General features: G+C 40.2%; 1 protein-coding gene across 6 annotated transcripts in view; it reads right to left on the reverse strand.

Annotated features, from left to right (window-relative positions):
• lrfn2b (leucine rich repeat and fibronectin type III domain containing 2b) overlaps nucleotides 1-13,595 on the reverse strand; it is a 164,270-nt gene that overhangs the window by 145,258 nt on the left and 5,417 nt on the right. The window contains exon 2 of one of the 6 annotated variants that reach the window (XM_044169717.1): nucleotides 234-369. The exons of 4 other annotated variants lie outside the window; for them this stretch is intronic. The gene's annotated coding sequence lies outside the window, so the exon portion shown is untranslated. Of the gene's footprint in view, nucleotides 1-233; nucleotides 945-13,595 lie in introns of those variants that run through there. One more of the 6 variants, XM_044169715.1, reaches the window with a different exon arrangement.

The raw sequence follows: 13,595 nt of genomic DNA on the forward strand, positions 1-13,595 counted from the left end.
TGGCTGCCATATGCTGCCGTATGTCATCTGTGAGCAATAAATAAATAACTACATCAAGAGGAAAAAAATGTTAGAGGTTACATTTTGCCTTTCGAGCTGCAGTCCCTCCTTCTTGCTCCAGTCAGGGGTCCACAGTGTCACCTTGCTGCGTACCTCTGACTGTGTCACCCACCCACTGCCACCAGCTGTACAGACGCAGCACCAGACAGGAAGTGCTAGAGCAGAAGGCCTACCTCCTTGTCCTGGCGGTACAGTTTGCGTGCCTCTAATGGAAGCCTGCTGGGCCATGTATAATGCATTGGGCTGCATTAGTGCTCTGTGTCCTTCTGACATCAGTTTACCTCCCTTGTCACCCTGAGAGCCGGGCCCCTGCAGAGGTTACAAGACTCATTTTAACCAGGAGAAAGAAAATGCAGTGGGCAAACTTACATTTAAAACTGAAGAAGTAAAAGGATCACGAGGTTCTTGTGCTAAGACCTAAAAGCTGAACTGATGGCTCAGAGTTATAGTTTCTGTGATGTATGCTGGTAGCGAGAACATGTTTTTATTTGACTTTTTTATGTACTTTTCATAAAAGGGCACACAAAGAACAACATGTAAACCACAGCTATCACATTTAGATTTACAGGTTACCTACTAAACTGTCTACAGCTTTGCTCTTCAAAGTCTGGATCACAACCCACACCTGGGTCCTGGGAGATTTTGACTAGATCATCAATACAGAACAGAGGTCGGACAACGCCATTGTTTGCAGGTCTCAAGTCAAGTCAAATTCCAAGTCAAGACAAACAAGTCTCAAGTCAAGTCCACATCCAAAACTTTGTGTTTGGAGTTAAAAGCAAAATGATGGTAAATGGATTGTACTTGTATTGTGCATTTCTAGTCTTCCAACCACTCAAAGCGCTTCACACACACATATATCACATTCACACACTGATGGCAGAACTGCTCATCAGTCCAAAGGAGCTAACTAATCATTCACACACACACCGAAGGCACAGTCTTTGTCTCTGGAGCAATTTGGGGTTCTGTATCTTGCCCAAGGACACTTGGACATGCGGGCTGGGGGAAGCCGGGATCGACCCACTCTACCACTAAGCCACAGCCGTCCCCATGATCAGGTCTGCATGGTGGCCCTGAGGTGCAAAACAGAACAACACTGGACAAAACACAGTAACGAAATAGCCAGGAAAATGACAAAAGGTTAAAACGGCCATAACTGATATTTTTGAAATAACAATGTGAAAATTAAAGCACTCATTAGTCCTCGGCCTCCCTTTTTCCACTTAGTGTACAGTCTCAGGGTGCTGGATTTGGGCAGATCCTCCATGCATTGTGAGGAGCCTCCCCTCTATCTCCTCCTTTGGCCAGTACACACATATGTGTGTGTATTATATATATATATATATGTGTGTGTGTGTGTGTGTGTGTGTGTGTATATATATTTATATATATGCATTGATTCAGCTGACTCTGCAGCTCCCTCGGCTTTACGGAGCTTCATAGCGAATTTCAGCTCATTGCTTAGCTGTCCGGCCCACAGCTTTACTGTTTTGGTTTTTCAGTGAAAAGGCTGTAAAAACCCACTGTAGGCTACCCGCTCAGCACCAAACCACAGGCAGACAGTTAGAGACCAGCTGGTGAACATAGTGGAGCATTTAGCAGCTAAAGAGATCAAATGACAACATTGCTTTGTAGCAGCTGGATGTGGAAATAAGCAACTGTTTGGTAACAAGGCATATCAACTTATATATGATGATCGATTGATGAAATATCAATGTTGTGTTCATAACTTGTTTCTGCTGCCCCCAAGTGGCAAAACGCATTGTGTCTGTCCTCGAGCTCTAACAAACGTGTCGAGTTCCTTTCACATAAAACATCTGCAAAGCCAATTTTTTAAGTATTTTAAATCCAGCATTGTTTACATCCATGTTTACTAGCTAGCAGTCTTCTTTCCTGCCTTTGTTGGCACATTGCTGCGAATGTTGATTAATTACCGCCACCTGTTGGTCAGTGGAATCATGTGAAATCATTGGCAGGACTGTGCATCGCATCACCCGCGTGCACGTACGTCCTCGTGCACCTGCACGAGATAAACAATAGCTCGACAGTGTTACTAGAGTTCAAAAACTCCAGAGGGAACATTTAAAGGGTATTTCCATTTTTATTTTCGTAGTCTTGGCCATCTCATTGGTGTTAATAACTTTGTGGGAACATGGGGTCAACGCTAAAAAGAAGTGACACGGGGAAAAGAAACACGAGCAGTCAGGGATCAGACAGGCTGTAGGCAAGCTTATTTATAAGAGAAAAGGAGTGTGAAAGGTAAAATGATGACCAAAAATATCCATTGAAACATTCATCACAATTTACAGAACAACTTACTGCTTCCACTTACTTAGTAACGTCACTGTGTTCCCAGAAATTGGGTACAATGTTATCATAACTACTGTGAACACACACACATAAGCAATTTTTGGACCCCACAAATATAGTAAAACAAGCTCACACACACAGAAACACAAGTTTAACACTCCAGTTTGTCAAAAAACAAACATTTTATTGGGGACCCACTCAAATGGCCACCTGTGGGTCCCGGGGGACTCACTACACTGAAAGCCTATCAACATCACTGCATGTCATATTGAGTTTTGAACATCCAAACTGATACCACATCATACAGCAAACCATCTTCATGAAAGACAGGACACAATTACCTCCCAACTGCTGTGAATCAGTAAGCGTCCTGACCTAAACTATATCAGATATCAACATACAGGCTGGAATTCTGCCCCTCTGATCCTTCATTTACAGAATACAACACACTGTGCTGATCTGGGCCAATCCAGGAGGCTGGCAGCCAGCCTGGGGCTGGATGGCAGGCCACTGCGTGAGGGGGACAGGGACTAATCCCTGGGACCGTCCTCAGTCATATGTCAGCAAAAATGCTCAAATGAAACGCTGCTGGACACCTAATGTGAGCCAAAGGTACAACACCAACCCTGCCCTGTGTCTGCCTAGTATTCCAATAATGGCGGAGTTATAGTGTGGTCAACACGAACAAATAAAGGTTAATAAAGGCTGGCTAAAAAACACTGAGGAGGGTACTATAACAACTCATTTAACATTGTGCATTCTAATAATATACTAATTCCACCAGCACAACAACAGAGCCATCGTCATATCCACTACTATTTCTCTTTTTAACACATGCTAGTTTCATTTATTTATATTATTTCCAGTCGCTTCCACTTTGCTGTTTCTAAAAAATCAATATTAAACTGCCATCAATGAAAGTCGGCACTTCCAAACTTTTGAATTTCATTGAGTGCATTTACATGGTAATTAGTATGCTGGTTTTGTTCATATTCGGGATATGGGGTTTACCATGGAACATTAGTTACCACAACACATCACAATAGGCAGACTCGAGCGTATGTAAACACACTCACTGACAGTAGCTAAACAGGAAATCCAAAAATAACAGCAAGGTAGAAGTAAGTGGAAATTGTTAATGAATGAAAACAAAGTAGTGAATATGACATAACTGTTGTTTGTTGTTTTGGAATTCTTATCTGTGGAAATATACATTAGCATGAATTTATCAAGACAGCAGGTGATGAGTTAGGGAGTTAGGAATAAAGGCCAGTTTCTATTATACGCCTGTTCAAAATAAAGGCCTGGTTCTCTCTCTATTGAAGTACAGGGCCCCAGTCACCATTTGAGAATCTGCATCTAATTGTTTCTAATCACTGTTAATAAATTTAAGATGATGTAATTGAGAAAAAGCACTATCAAGGAAAATGAGAACTGGAAATATAGCTCAAACCCGTAGCACATGCCATCAACGAGATCCTTGGCACAAATAAAATGATACATTGAGTATTTTAGCCCCTTTCGAGAGCAGAAAGTACAGAAAAAGATGACAGCTCTTTGGTCACTCACACATTGCTTTTAGTTCCTATTGGCATCAGATATGAGTTACTAAAATAGATATGAACCATCATCCATGAAAATCTGACGAGGCACAATTCAGAATTGCATACGCTAAAGATCTAACCAAAAAAAATCCATTTTTTGAAATACGCAAACTGCATGGCCCTACTTTCAGCAGACAGTAAGCTGGCTGTCAGTGCGTAAGTGAAGATGGACCTTTGCACCACACCACACTGTCAGAGTAGAAGTGAGTGGTTGGTAATCTTCTTTTGAAAATGCATCTTTAGCTCTTTCTAGAATGAGAAGATTCTGATAACAGAGGGTTTATAGTAATGCATAAGAGTGCGAAATGCTGTCATTTTAATTCAATTTAAAGTCTGGAAAACATGTGGCTATACCGCATAACAAAACAAACAAACAAAAATTAAAAAACAAATACCACATCTGCAACAGAAACGAGTCAGGATGTGTTTACTAGAATCAGGTAGTGCCGCGTTCAGAGACGCACGAGGAAGAGGGTCTCATGGAGAATGACTGGACTGCAAGTGAAACTGTTTTATTTATCATTTTATATGATTAGGAGTATGAAGGTAACAAAATTCCCTGAATTCCACTCCTTGTTGTATTATTTGTACTTTAAAATGTGCACTTCATGATTCCTCATATTTCCATACAGTAATAAGTCAGACTTTTATTGCGAAACATCTGCATAGTCAGTGTTGAGTTATTGATGATAACTTAACAACAAGCCCAAAAAATGGCAAAATAGAAGTGGAAAGGCTTGGTAATTGAAAACAGTATTTCTGTTAGAGGAAAGGAAATGAAAGTGAGAACAGTGGAGTGGTGAGTAAGACATGACTGTTGTTGCACTTAGCGCTGTGGAAATGTACATTATACTGAGTTTATCATGACGACAGATAAACTATGGTGAGGCTTTGAGTTTACATTATCATAGGAACGGGGTAATAAAGATCTGTCTCATATAAATCAGTTCTAAATAAAAGCCTGGTCTCTACACTGAGGTAAATAAAGGCCCTGACTACCATTTGAGAATTTATGGTATTTTGCTGAGATTCATTGTACAGTCAACTATTGCTATTTTGTAGTGTTAACGGTGAGAATTCCTATAGTGTAGTGAACTCAAATGATCACAGCTCTAAAAAGTACTGAACAAAAATATACTATATTCTTCTTCTTATCACAACACAACACAAATATGGATTTAACATTATTGTGCTCATGTGGTACAGTCAGAATACCAGCTGCAGAACACAGGCCCACACACAGCAGCGTGCCATGAATAGCAGCCACACGTGCTCCTCGCTGCGCTGCGCTGTACAGTATGTAGGTTGATTTCCTCCTCCACCATTAGCTTCACTTCAAAGCCTTTTTTTGCTGTTCCAGTCCCCTGCGCTCCTCTGTCCTCTTTTCCGGGTTTGTCTCACGACAACAGCTATGCAGTGAGCAGATCAATTACACAATGCATCTGTGTGAGCAAAATTACTATAAACAAGCTATGGCTTGGAGTTAGCACTCCTACATGACACTTGGTCATTAGGCTCACGTTATATCACAGGCTTTCAAATGGAAAACTGTAAACATTTTTGCAACAACTACACCGTTAGCAGCATGAAATATAATGCAGTTCTTTCTTTCTTAAAATGCATGAGCACATCTGAGGGTCTGCCTGCTTCACCCAAGTTTGTAATGAGCAACTATAAATAAGGAGATAAGAAAAACATGATGTCGGCCTAATTAAAGACAGTCTCACTCCTTGTTGAAGACAACAGTTGAAGGAAATCACATCATGTGTAACTATTAAAGACACCAGTGACTGACATTCACTCACAAAATAGGGCCAATTGAGAGCTGAAATACTGTTACTCTGTAATGCAGATTCTCAAATAATACCCGTGGCATGGCCAGCACAAACAAATACAGGGTGGCCCGTAATAAAGGCCAGCAGCTTATATTACCTGTTCACCACAACCACCATTTCCACAGCATTCATTCTGTCAGTACAACAGAGTGATGTCATACTCGCCACTCTGCTGCTCTGAGGTTCTTCTTTAAACACAATGCTGTCATCGACGAATGAATTCCAACCCCCTTTAACTTTGCTCTTCTTTGATTCTGTGTTAAGCTACAGTACAACATAGTCCTGTCATACTCATCACTTCTCTTATAAATAGATATATTATTTTAACTCTCTAATTAGTGCCTTGCATATCTACTCTGCTGTTCTTTCATTCGATGTTAAGCTATTGTCAATAAAACTCAACAATTCCTGCGCATGTTTCAAATTAAAAGTCTACCAGGAAAGGAAAGGTTTATGCTCTACGAGCCACTGGAAGGCTTTTAATATTTGTAGGAGTGATGTCCCTCCCACTGTCTAGTGGGCTGTCATGGTAAACATCAAGAGACAATTGGCTGACAGTGGATGGTTGTCAGCTGATTGACCTCCCCTGGGCTCTAATTATAGCTAAGCTGGCCCATGGGCTTTCTTCAGCTGGCATCTACCCTGCATCACGTTCTTGTCCTTTTGCACCATACAACACCTCCACAGCACAAAACCCTCACAACCATGTATTGCTTTTGTTACTGATGTTGCTGATGTACACAGTTTATTGTTTTAGTTAGCTATATTTTTAATAAATAATGTTTGTTAAATGTATCTCTTGTGAGGACTCCCTGACATTCCCTGAGTCAGTTTGATTCAGAGGCTCATTGGATAATGAGCTCAACAAACAAATGAAATATCTGTGCAGAAAGTGTTGACTTTCATTGACAGTAGCTTGAGAGAGAAAGAAAAAAACAGCAAAGTAAAAATGATTAACAATAATTAGTGGTTTGAAAAACAGTAAAATATTCAGTGACTTTAACATTTTGGAATGACATCCAATTTGATTATCTCCCCTGCCGCAGACCATGAACAGTTAGAATGAATAAGTTAAAAGTGGTAAAACTGCTAGCGCTGTTATCTGTTCCCCTGCCTGGTTGGGTAGTACGAATCTCTGGAGAGGGAGGCATTAATTATGTCTAACAACAAAGGAGGCTGGACACTTTAGCACCGTGACAGTAAGTATATGTCACTGATAAAAAATTATTATGATGTTGTTAGTGGAAAACAGGGCAATGCTGTCAAATACTTTAGAGAGATGTAACATTATTCCAAGGCGGGTTCTCTGGCTCCTGAGGGCCGTCGATATTCACTCACCAGTACTCCCAGGACACACTGATTTTAAAAAGACAGCTTATAGAAATAGTGGCTAAAAATACTAAGAAACCCAAGTGCCATGTTTTATAAAATAAGTCTGTGTGTGCATAATGAGAGGGAGCAGGGAATCAGCTGGCTGATTGGGCAGTGGCGGGACAGAGCTCCATTCATTATGAAGCAGGAACAACACAACAACAGAGACCCCAAGAGGTGCCTGCTCTGCCAAAGCAAATAGGATCAGCTTTTTATTCAATCTACCTGCTTTCCATTCAGTTAATTAAGGTAGACAGAACTGGAGAGACAAACAAACGAGAGTAAAAGCATCCTCCCTTTCAGGCTCAGGCGCTCAACATGCAGGTGAGGCAGAGGGAGACAAAGGAAACAAGATTGTGCTAGTGGAGCCTCTAATTGGCTCAAGGGCCATGGTGCAGTGAGTGGCAGCAGGTCAGCTGCAGCTCACCAGCGCTGACACAGTAACCCTCTCATAGGCCCTCTAACAAAGAGGGAGGGAGGTCTGTTTGTGCGATGCCAAAAATGAACACTTTACTCTTTCTTCTTCCTCCACAATTCCTGCTCTCTGCATGCATCACCCTCCCTCCACTTCTCCTTGCTTTTTACCTCTTGCTGTCTTTATTTTCACATCTTGCTTTTTCACACATTTTGTATACTGTACTAACCCATACTAAGTTTAACATGTTTGTATTAGAAACTCATTTTCTGCTTTGGATACACACACTACACCTCTGAGATGTGCTGAAGCATCTATGTTGTCAATTATTTATCTTTCATTAATGAAAATTAACAATGCAGCTGATCACAGACACCAGATCAGTTTCTCCCCTTGTGAGTGAGGCTGGATTACCCAACCCCAAACTCCCAGAGGTCCAGGGTGCACTGTTTGTCAATAGGTTTTTGGTACTTTTATTCATTACAAATTTGTTTACTTAAGTACAATATCAACTCAGGAGTACTAGTTGCTCTCTGGGCATACTGTATAATTAAACTGCCATGTATAGTCTTGTGTGGGCACTGTGCTTAATGGGAACTTTGAGGTGACACACAATGCACAGCAGGCAGTAGGTGAGGGTTGGAGGGGTCAAAAGCAGCCCAATAGCAAGTTTGAGCCACAGGGCCAGCTAACTGATTAACAAAATACTCATAAGAATATTTTTCCAATTTCAAAATATATATAAATATCACAAATATACTATATGCAAACTGACAAAATAATTAAATAGCTGAATTGGTTCAATGCATTATTCTTTATATCAGACAAAACTCTTCACATTTGTAAAACAAAAACTACCGCAAATTCGCAAATAGTGGCTGGGGCCTTTATGTACGTCAGTGGCAGAGATAACAAGTCCTTTCTTTGAGACAGGCTTATATTAGAGACAGGCCTTTATTTCTAATTTATTTCTCCTGTTCCCCAGTGAATGCAAACTCAAAACTTCCTCCAAGTTTACCTGTTACTTCCATCAGTACAGAAAGAGTCCCCTTGCCTTTTTCATTGACCAGGAAACTACCATGAATAAAGCTCAACACTTCATCCAGAATGTTCACATTAAATGTCTTGTAGCCCTCCCTTTATATGTAGGCTTTTAATGTGAAAGTTTTGAGCTTTGCTGACTTAACATCAATAGTACGGCAAAGGACTGGAATTAGTATGGAGTATGAAATCATTATTTCTGCTAAAAAAGAGAAAGTGAGAGCAACAGAGTGGCAGGTATATGGGAGTATAAGGGTTGTTGTAACTACTTGCAGCAGTTTTGGAGCCATAAGCCTATGTAATGTATAAGTGGATATGATGACAAATTTGTAGTACTGTTTTGCACTGCATGAGAAAATGGACATGTGGCATGACAGTGTGTGAAAAGTGTCAATTGTGTGAGTCTCATGGTCAGTGTGTGAGAGTTGGCAGCCCTGGCTATCGCATTCAAGTTAGCTCTACGAGACTCAACTTCAGCTTGGTGTAGAATAACACCCACGTCCATGCAGCTTGCTAGCTAACCCGTTTCCCATACAGTGGCAATGAATTTCTGGCCACCATTGCAAATCAAATATTAAAAATTATACAAAGGCCAACTGGAGCAGTCGTAAATCTGATGGCTTAGAATAATGTTTCATGGCCACATTGCAAAGAGCTGACGTAGGGCTTCTTTGACTCAGACACACAGCTCAATGTCTCTATTTTTATATCTCTGTACCCTCCTGGCCATTCAGAGTCCCACAGGGGCCACCCACAGAGACAAATACGGCAGGTTATTTACTAGATATTGGAAATTTAATAAATAGCAATTGCAGCCAGGGAATAAGCTGCTTATGCTGAATGTCACAGTGAGCAGGCACAGCCTCATGATCTATTTATAGCCAGAGCATAGCAGTATTTCCGATGAGAAAAGCATATTCTGATTAGAAGATGACATCTCAAAAGCTTTTCTCTTGAACGATATTTTCTGCCACAGTTGTGTGACCTCATTTCAGGAGACAAAGAGGGTTTCTTGTCAGCCTGCATAATCTGATTTGAGAGGATCCTTATGTTACAGATACGTTGTGGTACAGGAAAGATAAAGTGACAGAAACTGCAGAGTAGAGGGCAGATAGGCTCCTAGAGTAAACACCAACGAAACCCATTTCTACCAACCCAATTTGGTCCCACACATTCAGTACAGTACTGTATAGTTGTAGAAGAGGCCATGCTGATTTTTTTTTTATTTTACCAATGCTGAAAATATTTGTCAATTAACTGATTATTTGATTAACTAATAAAGTCAAGTCAGCTATCAAGTATAAATAGAAATTCTATTGTATTGATGGTCCTTCATTATCATTTATTTATAGTTTTTTGGATCCCCTTTGTTTGTTGGTTGTTTAAATATTTTTTATTTAGTTCAACAATTAGTTACAACAGATTAAACTACAAAGAAAAACATCATACAGAAATAGAAAGCCTCATATAAATAGTTACATAACTAAGTAGATCATAGTAAAAAGTTACAAAATAACAGATTTTTTTATTATTACAAAAGTAAATAAAATAAGCATACAGTTTCAGATAGTGAATTGTGGAGTCCCTGATCTGGTTACTCATGTAATTACTTCTATATTTATTTAGAAAACTAAATATAAATATCATTCACAAAAAGTAAAAAAAAATATTTGGTAGTTACAAATTTTGAAATGCAAACACTTGTATCAATTTATGTTGAATATGTTCACCACAACAGTTGTGTTTGAAAATACTGGAAAAAACTAGTAAGTTGCCTTTGAGATTCTGTCAGACTACCAAAAAGTAGCCCAGCAATTCCTTCGGCTGCCTCTTTTGGTCAGGCGGCCGTGCAAGTCGTAGTGGTCCCTTAGGAGTGCCACATTTTTTCACATTTCATAGTTTGTACAATGAATTAATTAACTATTATCGTTGGAGCTCTGTTTAGAATGGGAATTTGAATTAGAAGTGCAAGATAAAAAGTCAGGGAAATGATGTGTCTAGTGGACTCTTGTATGAGGACCAGACCTAATCCTCTCTGGATCCTGAGTGTCTGTGAGCAGTGTGGGGCCAATGCCAAGGCCCCTGCTCATTTATTCATGATTTCTGATCCCTTCTCGTATGGCCGGCCCGATCCTGGCTCTGACAGGTCAGCACTCACAGAGCCAGACAGCAGTCCCTCAGGACTGAGCTCAACAACATGCCAGAGCCTCGTTTCCTGCCCTCTCTCTGCCCCCCCCCCTCTGTGCCAGAACTGTGTGGTGGCCTTGTACAGACCCGTTTCACTGTATTTACAAAGACTGAGGTTCTGCTTCTATTCAGTCAATTGGGAGGATCATTTTAGCTACTGTTTGGATTTGTTGATGCTAGCGTGCACATTCTTATTTGTCTTATTTACACAATAGGAGCAAACAGTTCTTCACAGAGGAGTTGGACGGTGCCTCCACAGTTGGCTGAATGCAAATATTTGGGCTAATGGGTATAAATTTTGGGAAATTTCCTTAAACAATTATTGGACATGTTAACAATCAATGGCTAGTTAATCGTTGATCCGATCAGCGTGCCAGCGTAATCGCCACAAAATCCAAGTAAATTAAGTATTTGAGCAATAAATTAAATAAACATCCATTTAAATTATAATAACAAAATGATGTCTTCACATAAAATTGCAGCACTCTGAAACACTTTTGTTGCTATTAAATGAATGGCCAGATAATTTCAAAATGTTCAATATTGCAAATAATGCTGCACAACTTGACTTCATTGGAGGACATAAATAGGACGAGACTGAACATGCTGGGCGGATCGAGCACTTAGTCTTTTAAAACTACAGCCCTTTTTGTTCTGTCACCAATTAAACATCGAATAGGTTACACTGATCTCAAGAAAACAGGCCGTCAGTCCTTTGTGTTTTATTTAGATAATAATCCTACCTTAGCTATGATCCCCTCTAACGAACAACCCAGTTAGTTAGCTGCAGGCTACAACTTGAGCCCCATTTTTTGCCTATATTTGTTCACATTTTGGGAAATTGGCACCATTACCCATGGATGTACAGACACACTGGATTACTTTGACAATGAAGAAAACTTCAAAACGTGATGATTCTCAGGCAAGTTCTGCAGTTCTGAGGAGTGTCTTTTTCTCTGATTTCTAAGCAGATTAATGGACGTTTATTCACAAAGGACATCAGTAAATATATATATATATACTGTATATATATATATACTGTATATATATATATATATATATATATAAAAATGCTATCCTCTGGAATTGTTCGTCACACTGAATCTAAAAATATGTGTATCATGTCTGTGTGTTTGAATTTGACTGACTGTCACAGTTTGAAAACCTCAGCTTTACGTTGAAGGAGTCACCAGCAGGTACCAACATCTCTGGAGGGCAGAGGAAGAGGGGCACGCTTATTTCATGTGTCGGTCAGCTCACGCCTGTAACTCCATCTCATTAAACAAACAGAGGCGCCACCTAACGACGCAACCTTGTACGCCTCCAAACAGTACGTTTTCTGACAGTTTACAATGCACGTCCATCACCTCTACATTTTCAGTTAACGTATTGATCAATTAAATTATAAATGGATATTAACTGCTAATTAAATACCAGGGATTTTCCTGAATTTTTGGCCCCCCCAAAGAGGTTTTAGTCAGCTCCAAAGGAAATTAACCATTTTCTCCTCCTTTGTCAGTATAGAACAAATATTTGCTAGGAACTTCAGTACATAGGGAGACGTTTACCGGGGGAAGAAAATCAAATTCCAATCTGAAGTTGGCTGCTGCTTCACTGTGTTGCTGCTAATTTGTATAAAGTTCAGCTCCTCTCAACTTCAACTCATCGCGTCTCGTCGCCAGCGGCCGTTGAAAAAGAATGACTGCCGGCCGCTTTTTGTAGCTCATGAAGCTTCTGGTGGGAGCGCACAGTATGCCAGCTAAGCTGCATCGTTTTGACTGGGCCTGAACGCTCCGCTGTGAAGCTAGCGCTAATGAGAGAGAGGACTTCCAGTGATTGCTCATGCATTAAAAGTCAGGACTCCAGGTGACATCGCTGTCTCTCCTCCGCTCTCTGTCTGTGTCAGGTCTGTGTGTCTGTCTGACCGAGGGCGGGGCTGAGCTACACACACTTCGGCTGCATTCACACAAAATCCAGCAATGTGGCTCAGAGTAAAGCGGAGATGGGGCCGTGTTTGTTTGTGCTTTAGAACGTAACCGCCATGAAACAATCAGAAAATAACATCTTATTTCTCTGATTCACCGCTTTGTTCTCGCTAACGCCGCTCCCTCTCTTCATTCACTCTCTCTCTCGCTCGACCACCGCTGCTCTCTCTCTCTGTGTTTACAAACAGCAACCGACAAATCCTCAGTGACGTACTCAGATATTAACGCCACAGTGTAAAAATACTCTGTTCCAAGTAAAAGTCCTGCATTCAAAATCTTAAGTAAAAGTACAAAAGTATTAGCATCAAAATATACTTAAAGGACAAAAAGTAATGGCCTATTTCAGAATAATATATATTGGAGCCCGACCGATATAAGATGTTTGAGACCGATTTTAGAGGGGAAACATCCACGGCCGATATGACAGTCGATATATTAAATTTTTGAGCTGGAATGAAAGTAGACCTTTTCTGTGTGGATTTTGCACCGATATGCCTATGCAAAGGCACTCAGAAGGCTGCTTTCTTAAACAAATAACTTTATTAAAGAATGTTTGAGTTAAATATTCTTTAACATGTTAAATAATTTAACAGACATTATCAACCAATTCTAGAAATGAACACTGAGAAAATAAAGAATACATAAAAAATAAAATAAATAGCTAAATAAACATCAGGGCTGTATGTTCAGTATCAGTCAGTTGCTGAAGTAGCAGAATGCCATGGAGATACTCAAGTAAAATACAAGTACCTCTAAACCAAGTACAGTACTAAATGCACTTTGT

Source organism: Siniperca chuatsi, linkage group LG16 (assembly GCF_020085105.1).
Source record: "Siniperca chuatsi isolate FFG_IHB_CAS linkage group LG16, ASM2008510v1, whole genome shotgun sequence".
Classification (NCBI taxonomy): Eukaryota; Metazoa; Chordata; class Actinopteri; order Centrarchiformes; family Sinipercidae; genus Siniperca; species Siniperca chuatsi.